The following is a 14,205-nucleotide window of genomic DNA, read 5'->3' on the forward strand; positions in this document are numbered from 1 at the left end:
TATCAAATTTAATAGCTTTCTTGTGGTGCATTTTGAAATCCAAAATAAAAAGTACCTGCATTAGAGGCAGCTTATTAATAGGAAAATTGAGAGGAGAGATTAGAGGGTAGTCTAACAGACAAGTAAAAACTGGGACTTTTTTTCTTGTTTACAAAGGTAAGTTATTCACATTTTGCTGCCATGAAATGACAATAATAATGATTGGTTAACATTTTGACTGCTTACTCTTTATCTGTGATCTTCATGCATTATCCACTTAATATTTACAACAACCCTAAGAAGTTGGTGCTACTACTATTGTGATTCTTCAAGTGAATAAATTGAGAGAGAGAATGATTAATGATTAGCTCTTGTCACACAGCTAGTAAGTAGATCCTAGGAGTTAAACTCAAGTCTGTCTGACTCAAAAGCCTGTACTGTTGTCTTTGTATTATTGTTACCACCTCAGAGAAGGGGGCAGTTTATCCCTGGGTGTGCTGAGTGACAAGATCTCATGTGAGCAGTGTGAAGAGGGTGAGAAAGAATGAGGCAGCTCTGTTAAATGAACCAGGGAGAGAACATGTGTGTTCTCAGTGTGGGACATAACCATTGTAAATCTGTGTCTAAGACCCACCGCTTAGTGAAAGTTGCCTTGTGATGAAGGAGCAAAAGTTACTTGGTATGAAACATAAGAAGTCTCATTTTCCTTGAAAGAAGATTGTAAAAGGATGATTGAATGCACAACACCTTGAGGGCCAACATTCTTGATATATGATATACCTTAACATTTCTTCCTTACCATCTTTGAAGCTGATATTTAAACTCTGCACAAGAATCACTTAATCCATCAATTTGCTTAGGCTGCCTTTTGGATGGAACTCAGAAACTATTTTAAGTCACCCAACAATTCAGTTTAAAGAGAGGGAAATTGGAACTAATACTTACAGAAGAGATACAAAAGTAATAAGATTCCAAAAAAAACCTAGGCCCATTCACATAGTATTTACACAATTATACTGGAAAGTACTGAGTGGTGGTATGTTAATATTGCAAGTTACCACCAAAAAAAAAAAAAAAAAAAAAAAAAGGCAAGTATAGTGCACATCTTTATAATGGCTCAGAGAAGACTTGATCTTGGAGATGCATTTGTTACCAGGAGAGGTATACATTATATTGACCTTAGGGCATGAAAACTATATCTAGGTTTTTCTCTATGTCATAGAAAGTTCTTTAACAGTTAACTCATGGGCAGTAATAGACCCAACATAGTAAGTTACAGAGACAGTGATACTGTAGCACATTCATGCAAATTCATAAACTATGTAGTGGCTAAAGACCTGAAATTCCTTTGGGACTGTCAGAAATTCATTCGCTGTTTCACAAATCCAGTGCTGTGTCTTACATAGGGATCTTTGGATTACCATAGTTACCAAATACTCGGAGCACTCAATGGCAAAAGTCTCTCTGTTGTCTCTGCAGTTGCCTGGTATGTGTTCAGTGGTTTAGATAGTGTAAGAAGAGGGGGTATATTACAGTGGTTCTAAGTGCTGGCTTTGAGATCTTAAATACCTTGAAACATATATAAAACTTGCCACTTAATAGTTGTGTAATTCTGAGCAAGTTCTTTATTCTGTACCTTAGTTTCTCCATGTGGTCAAAGTAGCTGTTCATAGGACCTACTCATTTGGTTGTTAAGATGACATAAAATCATCCATAGGTAGCAATCGATGCTCTGGTGATTAATGATCAGCACTGAGGGAGAGCCGCCATTATCATTTCAAGGAATATCTTTATTAGAGTTGCCAGACTAAGCAAATAAAAATAAGGGATTCCTCACCAAAATTGAGTTTCAGATAAACTACAAGTAAATTTTAAAATAATTCTGCCGTATGCAATATTGGGAACATACATACACTAAAAAAATTATGCATGGTTGAAATTTTATCTGGCAACCTTAATCATAATGCTGCTGATAGTAGGCATTCAGTGGTTTTATATAAACAGTTTTGTTTGAATATGTAAATAAAACTCTGGACTATAATTTTTGGAAATGGCCAGATATCAATGTCAATTTTTTTCCATCGACTAACCTTCAGTCTAATAGTATTCATATTTGAGAATAAGTAGAAATTATTCAATTATTCAACTAATAGCATACTTACTAGGTCCCTGTGTTATTGGTACAGGGATGAGACATGCAAACAAGAAAAAGATGCCAATACAGAGTGATGCAGATCTAAATTACAAAGCAGTGTAAGACTACAAATCAGTAGGGTACAGATAGTGACTGAGTGGAGGCTCCACATATCATGTGCTTTCAGTCTTTGAGAAACAGCCAGCAAATATTGTTCCATGGATGATATGGGTCTACAATGCTGAAGCCCAAACAGGTAGATGATGTAATAATCCCACAAATAAATGTACAGTTATAACTGTGCTAAGTACCTTAAGAAGGGGTAGGTAAATGGTACTATAATTAAAGCATATATTATATGGAAGTTTTATTATAAAGCATATATTATATGGAAGCTTTATTTATTTAATTATATAATTAAAGCATATATTAAAGGAAGTTCGGACCTCTTGGAGAAGTCATTCAGTGGCATTCAGTGGTTTTATATAAACAGTTTTGTCTCTTGTCTCTGAAAAGAGAAAAGTCAGGGAAAGCTTCTCTGAAAAATTAACAACAGAATTGAGATCCGAAGGACAGGAAGGAGTTAACTGGGGGGGGGGGGAGAAAGAGAGAGAGAGAAAAGAGTAACATTTTAGGCAGAGAGAATAGTAAGCACAAAGATCCCACAGTAGGAGGGAGCAGGATATTCAATGGAACAAAAAGAGAACCAGTGTAGTCAGAATGCTAGAGAGGGAAGGGAAGAGGTAAAAAAGTAGGGAGGGGCCAACCCATCTAGTCCTCAAGATTTCAGTATTTATCCTAGCTGCCAGTGAAGCAGTTTAAGTAGGATAGAGAGAAAGGATAGATGATTTTTTTTTTTAAAGATTTTATTTGCTTATTTGACAGAGATCACAAGCAGGCAGAGAGAAGAGGAAGCAAGCTCCCTGCTGAGCAGAGAACCCAATGCAGCCCTTGATCCCAGGACCCTGGGATCATGACCTGAGCCAAAAGCAGAGGTTTTCACTCACTGAGCCACCCAGGTGCCCCAATGATGTGTTTTTAAAGATCATTTTGGCTGCTTTGTGGAGCATGGCTTGGAGGACCTAATGGTAACTCTGAGTGGAATCAGTAGAAAGTTTTCCCTATAGTAATGGAATTAAAGACATCTTGGAGAATTTTAAATGCTAAGAAAGAATAGGGCACAAAGGGGATAGAAATACCTGCTGCAAATCCTGAACCAAGGGGTATAGCTGTGTGATTGGAAGAGAGGTTCATTCAGTGGAGTATCAGAAGATGTTTGTAATGGGGGAAGTGACAGAGGAAGGAATTCAAGAACCAATAAAAAGTACCTTGTAAATAAAGGTGAGATGGTCAGATTAACTCTGCAATTAATGAGTTGTTACTGAAGATTTTTAGTAGAAACAGAATATTAGGAGAGTCCTGTTTTTTTTTTTTTTTCAGGGTTCATATAATACCATGAATATATCATCTAGGCTAGGAGATTACAGATTCAAAGCTGTGAGACCAGTTAAACATCTATAGCACATTAGTATGAAGATGTAAAGGTGTGATTTAAAGACAGTTTTGGAGAGACTGGCAGCAGAAAGACAACCCAGTGAAAATAATAATGAAGTAAAGAGGGAGGTTGGAAATGAAAGGCATATCAAGCTCAAGGGAATGAAGAAAGAAGTTCAAGGAAGTGGACTTCAAATACTACAGGTAGAAAGAAGCGGTTTCTAAGATTTTTGAGTTAGTTTCTCTCAGGTTATACTGAAGTAACAAACTCAAAGCCTCTGTCACATACAGTAGCAAATGTTCATCTCTGATTACAGGTAGGCAATGGGTTGACTGTGGTTCTCTACTGCATGTTCTTCTCTCTAGGCCTGGGCCAAAGAGTAGCCCTATTCAGGACATGCAGTTTACATGGCAGAGGGAAAAGCGTGAAGAAGAATCATGCATTGATCCTTAAAGCTTTAACTCAGAAACTAATAAGCATGTTTGCTTGTATTTTGGAGAACCCTGATATGAAAAGGAGAAGAATATAATCATCTTATAGGGAAGGGCAATAAATGAATATTTATTCACAATGATTGTTAAGTACGGAAACAATCCAAATGAGTACAACTAATGAATGGAAAAACATATTGTGGTACATATCTATAATAGAATAATACTCAGGAATAAAAGAAAATCAGCAAACTACTTACTAATGATACATGCAGCAACATGGATTAATATCAAAGACATTACACTAGGTGAAGGAAACCAGACTTAATGGTTACAGACCACATTATTTCACTTATACGATATTTGGTAAAAGACAAATCTTAGTAAGCAGAGACTGGGGGAGGGAATGTTAACTACAAGTAGAAACAAGGGAATTTTGGAAGGACAACAGGAATATTCTATATTTTAACTGTGATGGTGGTTACACAACTGTACATGTTTGTTAAATATATCCCTAAAGAAAATTTTGTTTTACATTAATTAGGCCTTAATATATATGAGTTACTAGGGAACCATAAATTATAACTTATAAATTATAACTTCATACTTAAATTGCTTAATACACACCTAAAAAACTAATCCAGACCTAAAAATATGTAACCAAATTAATAGAGACTAAGCAACTTAACTATTCATTTATACATAGTCTTTGGGAGGGCAGTAATTCATAAATTTAAATACAGCTTCTGATAGTTACAACTAAATATTAACTTTTACAAATAACAGACACAGTTTTTATTGTTATTTTGAGGAAATAACCCTTAATATATAATGCCTGTCTTGGAATTTATGGCTCATATGTTTTACAAGAGAAGTAGGCCTCAATAAAGAATTATAAAATGCTTTTGAGTCATTCCCATTCCCTAAGAAATATTGCATAGTCTAAATAAGGAACATACATTTTAATGGGGATAATATTTTAATTTGTTAGTTGCACAAAACTGTGTTCTGGCAGTTTATAAATTATGTAAACATGTGCAAATTCAACTGAAATGCATTATTCAAGAATGAATAAGTGTCCAGAAAGATGAGTGGAGAAAAGAGAATGAACTATTGTCTCTCTCTCTTCTCTCTTTCTCTCTTTGCTTCTCACTTCAGTATAGCATAGTAAATACAGAAAAAGAAGGAAAAGATTATTTTGTTATTTCCACTAATGACCCAATAAATAGTAAAAAACAAACTATAATATTACGGGGGGAAATAATTCAAAGTTTTGTTTCTTTTCAGAATAGTTTTGCATGACTAAAGTAATTCAGTTGAAGAACTGGTGAATTAAGATAAATAGCCAGAGGGAAAAAAAAAAGATAAATAGCCAGATTAATTTTTGACTAAATATTTTAAAACAAAACCACATCACATTGTTTGCTTATGGGTATTTTCCTGGAGGGTGATGACAGGTTAAATTTATCAAGGACTATTATGTGTTAGACACTTGTACTGTGAGGTATTAGACATTCTCATGCGGTCTGATCTACTAAGGATCTTTTTACATAAAGAGCTTATTGCTAATCACATTTCTTTTTTTTTTTTAAGATTTTATTTATTTATTTGACACAGAGAGAGATCACAAATAAGCAGAGAAGCAGGTAGAGAGGGGAAGCAGGCTCCCTGCTGAGCAGAGAGCCCGATGCGGGGCTCAATCCTAGGACCCTGAGATCAGTACCTGAGCTGAAAGCAGAGGCTTAACCCACTGAGGCACCCAGGTGCCCCGCTAATCACATTTCTTAATCTCTCCTTGTGAACCCCAAGATAGCAGAATATTATTTCTCTACTATCATTGAGAGCAATGATGCACACATCACTCCCATCTTCCCAGGTAACCCTATTTGATTGCTCTGTGAGGTTGACATCATCAGCTCAACACTCTTCGATTGCTAAAGACAGTAGACAGTCAGAGGGGATGCGTTTTATGCTCTAGCTTTCTTATCTTGTGTAAAATTTAGTGGGAAGAATCTTGTTCTGTTTGAGAACGGAACTAAACTGGATTTGATATTGCTACAGCATCATGACACATCTGTCTATTAAGCATTCCTGAGGCAGCTTTAATAAAAAACATTGCCAGCCGCTTCTTACCTAATAGTGTGTATATTACGAAGGCACTATAACCTTTTATTTCTCACTTCCTAAATCACAAACCCTTTGAGGACCAAAGGAGTTGGTAAGAAAGACATATAGAGTCATCAAAAATATACTTTTGTCTAAGTATTCATCTATCCTCTCAGAAAAATCAATAGCAAAGAAAAAAAAAGATCAACTTTCACAAAAAGTGAGTAATGAGATATATTTAAGAGCCTCTAGTTCAGAATGTTCCATTCTGTCCCCAAATACAGATTCACATTTCTTCTCAGTAATAAGTGATTTATAATCCATCAGCATACAGATATCCTGGGAATTTGTGGGTAGTCAACCTCATGGAGTAATCAAATAAGGTTACCTAGGAAGACTGGAGTGATGTGTGCATCATTGCTCTCAATCACTCCAAGCTTAAGTTGACAGCAGGCAAGGGAGGAATTTCCATCCTGTAATGATGACAGATGGCTGAAGATGGGCTTCTTGTCTAGCACAGCTCCCGAGTATTAGACTAGCCTTCTTGAAAGGTCTTTGTGTCCCTACCTCCTTGCCCCAGGAATTTCTGAAAGCAGATCCTCTTAGAGGACCAGTCTTCGAGGCATTTGACCTCTGGTTTCTGTACTCCTCTAAGGAGTCGTCCCAACTTCCCAGTATCTCCAAGAATTTTTACACACACTCTTTCACTCCCTAATAAATAAATACACAAATTGTTTTTCTGCTCCTTTTTCTCTCATAATAAGACTATCAGACTTTTGGAGAAGGACATAATCATCTGTTAGAACAGATACTAAATCCATTACATTAAAAACAATTATTTAGCTTGCCTTAAGAACAGAGCTTTGCCTTAAGAAACCCAAAGTTCATCCCTGGCCTAATTCCTAACCAGGAAAGGGAGATGCTCCATCTTTTCCAGGGAAAAAGGACCCCGAAATGAGAGATTAAATGGATTCTCTCAATGTAATGCAATGTTCTCAATTTTCATATCAAAAACTACAAGTTTAAGATTTATATAGTGTTACAAACTAAAGAAGAACAACTCAATTCACATTCCTTTAAAATTGTTTCATTCTGCTATTTTCCTTTATTCTTCCTCGTTTCCCACCTTGTTGCATATTTATATGTTCATGAAGCAGCTCAGAAAAAAAATCTTAAAATCCCTGGTCTAAGGGAAAAAAAATTTTAAAAAAGCATTTACTGGTTTCTTCTTTCCTCCAAAAAGATGGAAGACTGTACAGTTTTTGAACAACTACTATAACTATAAAATGTCCAAATGCCCACCCTGGTATGAAGGCAGCAAGCTTAGAGCTGAAGGGATACTAGATCAGAAATATTGTACTATTTTTATGACTTGACTGAGGTTCTCAGTTTCTTTGTCTTCAGCTCCTTCATCTGAAGATGAAAATGAAATAGCGATACTAATGTTACGGTTTTAATAATCTATGAACCCACGCTTTCCCCAGCTTTTTTTCCCCCTTAAGCATTATAACAGTCTGACAATATTTAAAAATCACTCCTATTTATTGACTTCAGACAACAAAAATGTTGTGCTAATGAGAGTCACACCTGTTTCCTTTACCCAGCCAACTATTCATGTGCTTACGTTTGGACAGAATTCTCTAATGTCAGATAATCCCATGCTAGGTACTTCACAGTAATGATGAAATAAGCAGCAATACACACACACACACACACACACACACACACACACACAGAAATTTACTTGCCTGCCTTTTGTGCATAGGGTATAGTGTTTGCCATTGGCCTCCTGCCATCTTCTACCTATCAAGGCTACCTTCTTCTTACCTGTTCTTAAAAAGGTGTGGATGATATGTAAGATATTAGTATTATAGTGGTATGTGTATTTTAAAAGAGAACAAAGATGGAACCTTAACCTTGAAATGTCAGCTATCACCTATGGATGAAGGAGAATTCAGAAGCATCACTCTTTGCTACCTCTGAAGTCGTTCAGTGACAGTTCTGTGGGTAGAAATGTCAATGTGTTAAATATGACTCTTGCACAAAATGAGAACAGAACAGTGCCCAAAGGCAGCATGCACAAGTTGGGGGGAAATATGTGCTGAAAGAATATATATCCTTTTACAAATATAGAGGAAACATTGATTTGTCAAGATGTTAATTATGGAGTTATTTGCTTAAAAAGAAAAAAGGAAACCAGGAAAATATAACAAAGTCATAAAACTTGTTTTTCATTAGCTATTCAGGGAAGATAATTCAGTCCTTAAAGATTATGGTTATAAAAGCCAAAGAGGGTTCCCCTTTCTCCGCATCCTCGCCAGCATCTGTCATTTCCTGACTTGTTGATTTTAGCCATTCTGACTGGTGTGAGGTGATATCTCATTGTGGTTTTGATTTGTATTTCCCTGATGCCGAGTGATATGGAGCACTTTTTCATGTGTCTGTTGGCCATCTGGATGTCTTCTTTGCAGAAATGTCTGTTCATGTCTTCTGCCCATTTCTTGATTGGATTATTTGTTCTTTGGGTGTTGAGTTTGCTAAGTTCTTTATAGATTCTGGACACTAGTCCTTTATCTGATATGTCGTTTGCAAATATCTTCTCCTACACTGTTGGTGGGAATGCAAGCTGGTGCAGCCACTCTGGAAAACAGCATGGAGGTTCCTCAAAATGTTGAAAATAGAACTGCCCTATGACCCAGCAATTGCACTATTGGGTATTTACCCTAAAGATACAAATGTAGTGATCCAAAGGGACACATGCACCCGAATGTTTATAGCAGCAATGTCCACAATAGCCAAACTATGGAAAGAACCTAGATGTCCATCAACAGATGAATGGATCAAGAAGATGTGGTATATATACACAATGGAATACTATGCAGCCATCAAAAGAAATGAAATCTTGCCATTTGCAACAACGTGGATGGAACTAGAGCGTATCATGCTTAGCGAAATAAGTCAAGCAGAGAAAGACAACTATCATATGATCTCCCTGATATGAGGAAGTGGTGATGCAACATGGAGGCTTAAATGGGTAGAAGAATAAATGAAACAAGATGGGATTGGGAGGGAGACAAACCATAAGTGACTCTTAATCTCACAAAACAAACTGAGGGTTGCCGGGGGGAGGGGGTTGGGGAGAAGGGGGTGGGATTATGGACATTGGGGAGGGTATGTGATTTGGTGAGTGCTGTGAAGTGTGTAAACCTGGTGATTCACAGATCTGGGGATAAAAATATATGTTTATAAAAAATATATGTTTATAAAAAATAAAAAATTAAAAAAAAAAAGGATGTCAATATAAATAAAAAAGATCTGTTAACATGAAAAAAAAAAAAAAGCCAAAGAGGAACATTTAAATATTTGCTTATATGTTCAAAAAGTAATTTTCAAACTTTGATGTATACCATCTAAAAAATCCCTCATTCTAGAGAATGTACAGAAGGAATATTTGTTCCATTTTGTGTACCCGTATATCCCTGGTTTCTTAAGCTGTGTATGGCAATAGTAGGTGCTCAATTAAATATTGTGTTAATTTACTGATGAATTACTTAAAACAAATATTGGAAGAAAAATACACAAATTAATGTGACAGTGATTCTGTGTTGTGGTGTTGGATTATGAGTACATTTTCCCCAACTTTGTGAACTTTTCCCTCTCTTCTCTCATCTTGTGGTCCACATATATATCCTATTGATATGAAGAAATGCATATTTTCCATCTCCTTCTACCCAGGACATGTCAGTTTATGTTTACAACTGGGCAAAAGAGAGAATTCTATAGAGAAGGAGATTAGAAATAAACAGATTGTATTTTTTGAAAAACAAAAATCAAGACATAGTGTGGTATGTACTTTGTGTAGCTACAGTCTTGTCTACATCCAGGGATAGCGACAGAGCACAAAAATGACTTTTCTGTGTTTCAGTCATGAGCTAGTTTTTCCATTGTACATTTATTCCACAGCTAATAAAACAGAGCAATTCTACTCGTTTTTTATGTTCTGCCAATGAACATACTGCTAAGAACAATAAGTATGAAATAAATTCTCATATTTTTTTTCAAAGAGAATTAGTCTTTTACCATGAAGTTTGGCCAAGTCAGGCAAATGAAGCCTAGACAATAAAGCTTCAATTAGACATGCTGTAGTACAGACTTACATGTAGAGTTTCTGAGTAGACTGCAGTTACATAAATCAGCAGATACTGTAACAATATGCATTAACCCCTGATTTTAGTCTTGTTTTAGTAGTATGTGAGGTCTGGAATAGAACTGCCCTGGGTTCAAACTCAAAAATGGAACCTGGTACATAGTTTGATGCATATACTTGCAGACATTTTTCTGTTCCAGACTTCTTTATCCATCCATTCATGTAATCCACTGCTTTAAAACATGCTTATTTAAGTTCCATCTCTTATCAGTTGAGTTGCTTATTGGCTGAGTTTATTATTATTATTGGAATATCTTAAATGAGTTGCTAAATATTTTTGGCATCAGCTTCCTCATATGTAAAGTACAGATAGTATTCATAACTATCATATGGTAGTTGCTGGGATTAAGTTAACACATGCAATATTTGAAAAGTCCTGGCATATGACAAGACTTCAGTAAGTCATAGCTCCTTTTACTGAATCCCATGTGCTGTGTTAGAAATTGAAGGTATGATAATGAAAAATTATATTTAGTTCTAGTTCATGGCAGCTTATAATCCAGTGTGTATCATTACAAGACAATTCTATATGGACCTCTAATATTTTTGCATGTTTTGTGAGTTAAAGCACTGACAGCCTTTTGTTCTAATTATATTTTCAAAGATGTTTATGTACAGAACAACCTTGGAAGACAGAGATATGTCCCCATCCAGAGCAGAGGGAGACATTGTTGTCCATTATAAAAGAATTAATGCCTCTCTCTGGGACAAAGTGTGGGCAGCCTTGCTAGCAGCCAATTCTGAAAGACTGACATTTTCTAAATTTGGGATTCCTTTTCTGTAATCTAACCCACTGCATGCGCATATGTCACCTGGACCTCATCATTCCTCCTTGTAGGAATTGAAACTCAGGCAAATGCTGATATTTTGGCTGCAACTATTGCTGTGAATAATAAACTTCCTTTGTTTCTGATCCAGGAGTCTTTTGCCTTCTGCTGGCATCCAAGCTAACTTGTTAACTTGCAAGTTGGATAAAATCTCAAATTCTTCACATTTCCTGACAGTCATTAGATAAATTATCAGAAATGTAAAGTGTATCTGTCTAAACACAAAAATGCTCATATACATATACAAACATATTCTTCTCATGTATGTAGAAAAAAACGAGGATAGCTAGATATTATAACAACAGGAACATTATACCATAGGATGTGGTGATAGCTAGATTCTATTAATTTATTAAATTGACATTAAAAACCTTCGAATGGGGAAGCAAACATGAGAATCACCTAATCAAAACTACTAGCCAATACTGAAAGGTCATGCTGATCTTGCCTATCAATTTTTCTCCAGTGCATGGTAGAAGAAATGGGGCAGTGTATGCACTCACAGACTATAAAGCTTAATAAATGTATAAATAATTTATGAATACATTTGTTAATATAGGTATACTCTTTACTGCTTGTAAAGAAGTATTTCAATACCGTATTTCCATATACATATACTACCGTATTTCCAAAATATGGTAGTACTTCTGCATTGGAAATTCAGAAGTTCTTTGGAAGTTCTTCCTTTCTTTGGAAGTTCTTCCTTACTGTATTAATCAAGCTAGGTAGGAGAGAGTAGGCTGTGATAACATAAAAGCTACAAGATACTAGTGAATGACATTACTTAATAAAAAGTTTATTTCTTTCTCATGTTACCATTCAATATGAGTCAGGAAGCTTGTCTTCCTGGTGGCTTTCTCTTCTAAGTAATATCTCAGGAATTGGGGCTTTTCTATACTGTTACTCTATGTAGGAGTAAAATGAAAATGGCAGAATTGCCTCTGGTGTACTTAACTTTAACTAAAATTTGATTTTTTTTAGACTTAATTCATTGATTCTAAGTCTTCCCTTAGAGCAAAACACAACAATAAGTGTTTACTCTATTCCATATGATATGATAGACATTCAAATGTTTATTTCCCTTTAGTCTTTATTTTTCCTAGGCCAAGTGGTCATAATTCCTATAATTACGACACCATGAAATCATTCTCAGATACCTTACCACGCTGATTATTTTCTCATGGTCATCCCTTACATTGTCAATAACATTTAAAGGGAACTACTAAGAACTGAATATAGTACCTTAGATGTTGTCAGACAAACATAGATGGAGTGAACTAATTTCATGTGATTTAAATTCTAGACATCTGACCTTTCATATAATTCTCTCGTGAGAATTATAGAACACCAGGAAGAACAATAATTTTAAGTATTAACTGATGCTCGAGGCCCTGGGTGGCTTAGCCAGTTAAGCGTCTGCCTTCAGCTCTGGTCATGATCTCTGGGTCCTGAGATCGAGTTCCGCATTGAGCTCCCTGCTCCACGGGGAGCCTGCTTCTCCCTCTTCCTCTGCCTGCCGCTCCCCCTGCTTGTGCTCTCTCTCTCTCTCTCTCTGTGTCAAATAAATAAAGAGATACAATCTTAAAAAAGAAAAAGTATTAACTGATGCTCACCATACCTCATTCCATTTTAACCTGTGACCTCTCCTCCATTTAGGCCACTGGACTTTACACAGGCATTGCCTCAAGGGGGAGTGGCAACTATGGAAACTAGAGAACAAATTCCTGGCTTTTAAGCTTTAAAAAAAAAAAAAAAAAAAAAAAACACCACACAAGAATACCTGAAGATCAAGTTTTTCCTGCCTTTGAGGAGATAATAATTCTCTGGGCTGAAAGAAATAGGGAAAAGTTACAGAGGAATCTAGAGTTAGACACTGGGGAAGGCATAGGAGAGCAGGTTCCTGTGCCCAGTCCTCTCCCCTTCCACCCTCATCTTTCCAGTTGGTCCTGAAAAGGGAGGAGGAACAATAAAAGTCAGTCATAAATGAAATTTGAAAGGATACAATACCTGAGTCTCTGCCCTTTGTCTGACATGCTGAGGGACAGCAACCTCCCAAGAATGTCACTGTGGCATGGGAAGTGAGGAGAGGCATCTTTGTGGAAGGAAGATCAAGACTAAGAACTGAAGCAACCATGGGCTCCCCTCCACTACAGAGCCCCCCTACCCCAAATAACCTAATACTATTTCAGGAGAAGGGGAAAATCTGAAATGTCCACTTTAATCTGAAATCATGAGTGTACCCAGAAAAAGTTGAGAAAACTTGTCAGTGACTGAATTTGCTGTATTTGACTGAGATTATCTTTTCTGCCTTTATGAGGACTGAATGCTGTAACGGGAAATAGTGGTGTCTCAGAAAAACACTACCATCAACAAAAGAAAGAGGCAACCCATGGAATGGGAGAAGATATTTGCAAATGACAGTACAGACAAATGGTTGATATCCAGGATCTATAAAGAACTTCTCAAACTCAACACACACAAAACAGATAATCATATCCAATAATGGGCAGAAGATATGAACAGACACTTCTCCAATGAAGACATACAAATGGCTATCAGACACATGAAAAAATGTTCATCATCACTAGCCATCAGGGAGATTCAAATTAAAACCACATTGAGATACCACCTTACACCAGTTAGAATGGCCAAAATTAGCAAGACAGGAAACAACGTGTGTTGGAGAGGATGTGGAGAAAGGGGAACCCTCTTACACTGTTGGGAATGCAAGTTGGTGCAGCCACTTTGGAGAACAGTGTGGAGATTCCTTAAGAATCTAAAAATAGAGCTTCCCTATGACCCTGCAATTGCACTACTGGGTATTTACCCCAAAGATACAGATGTACTGAAAAGAAGGGCCATCTATACCCCAATGTTTATAGCAGCAATGGCCACGGTCGCCAAACCGTGGAAAGAACCAAGATGCCCCTCAACGGATGAATGGATAAGGAAGAGGTGGTCCATATACACTATGGAGTATTATGCCTCCATCAGAAAGGATGAATACCCAACTTTTGTAGCAACAT

Source organism: Mustela lutreola, chromosome 2, assembly GCF_030435805.1.
Source record: "Mustela lutreola isolate mMusLut2 chromosome 2, mMusLut2.pri, whole genome shotgun sequence".
NCBI lineage: Eukaryota > Metazoa > Chordata > Mammalia > Carnivora > Mustelidae > Mustela > Mustela lutreola.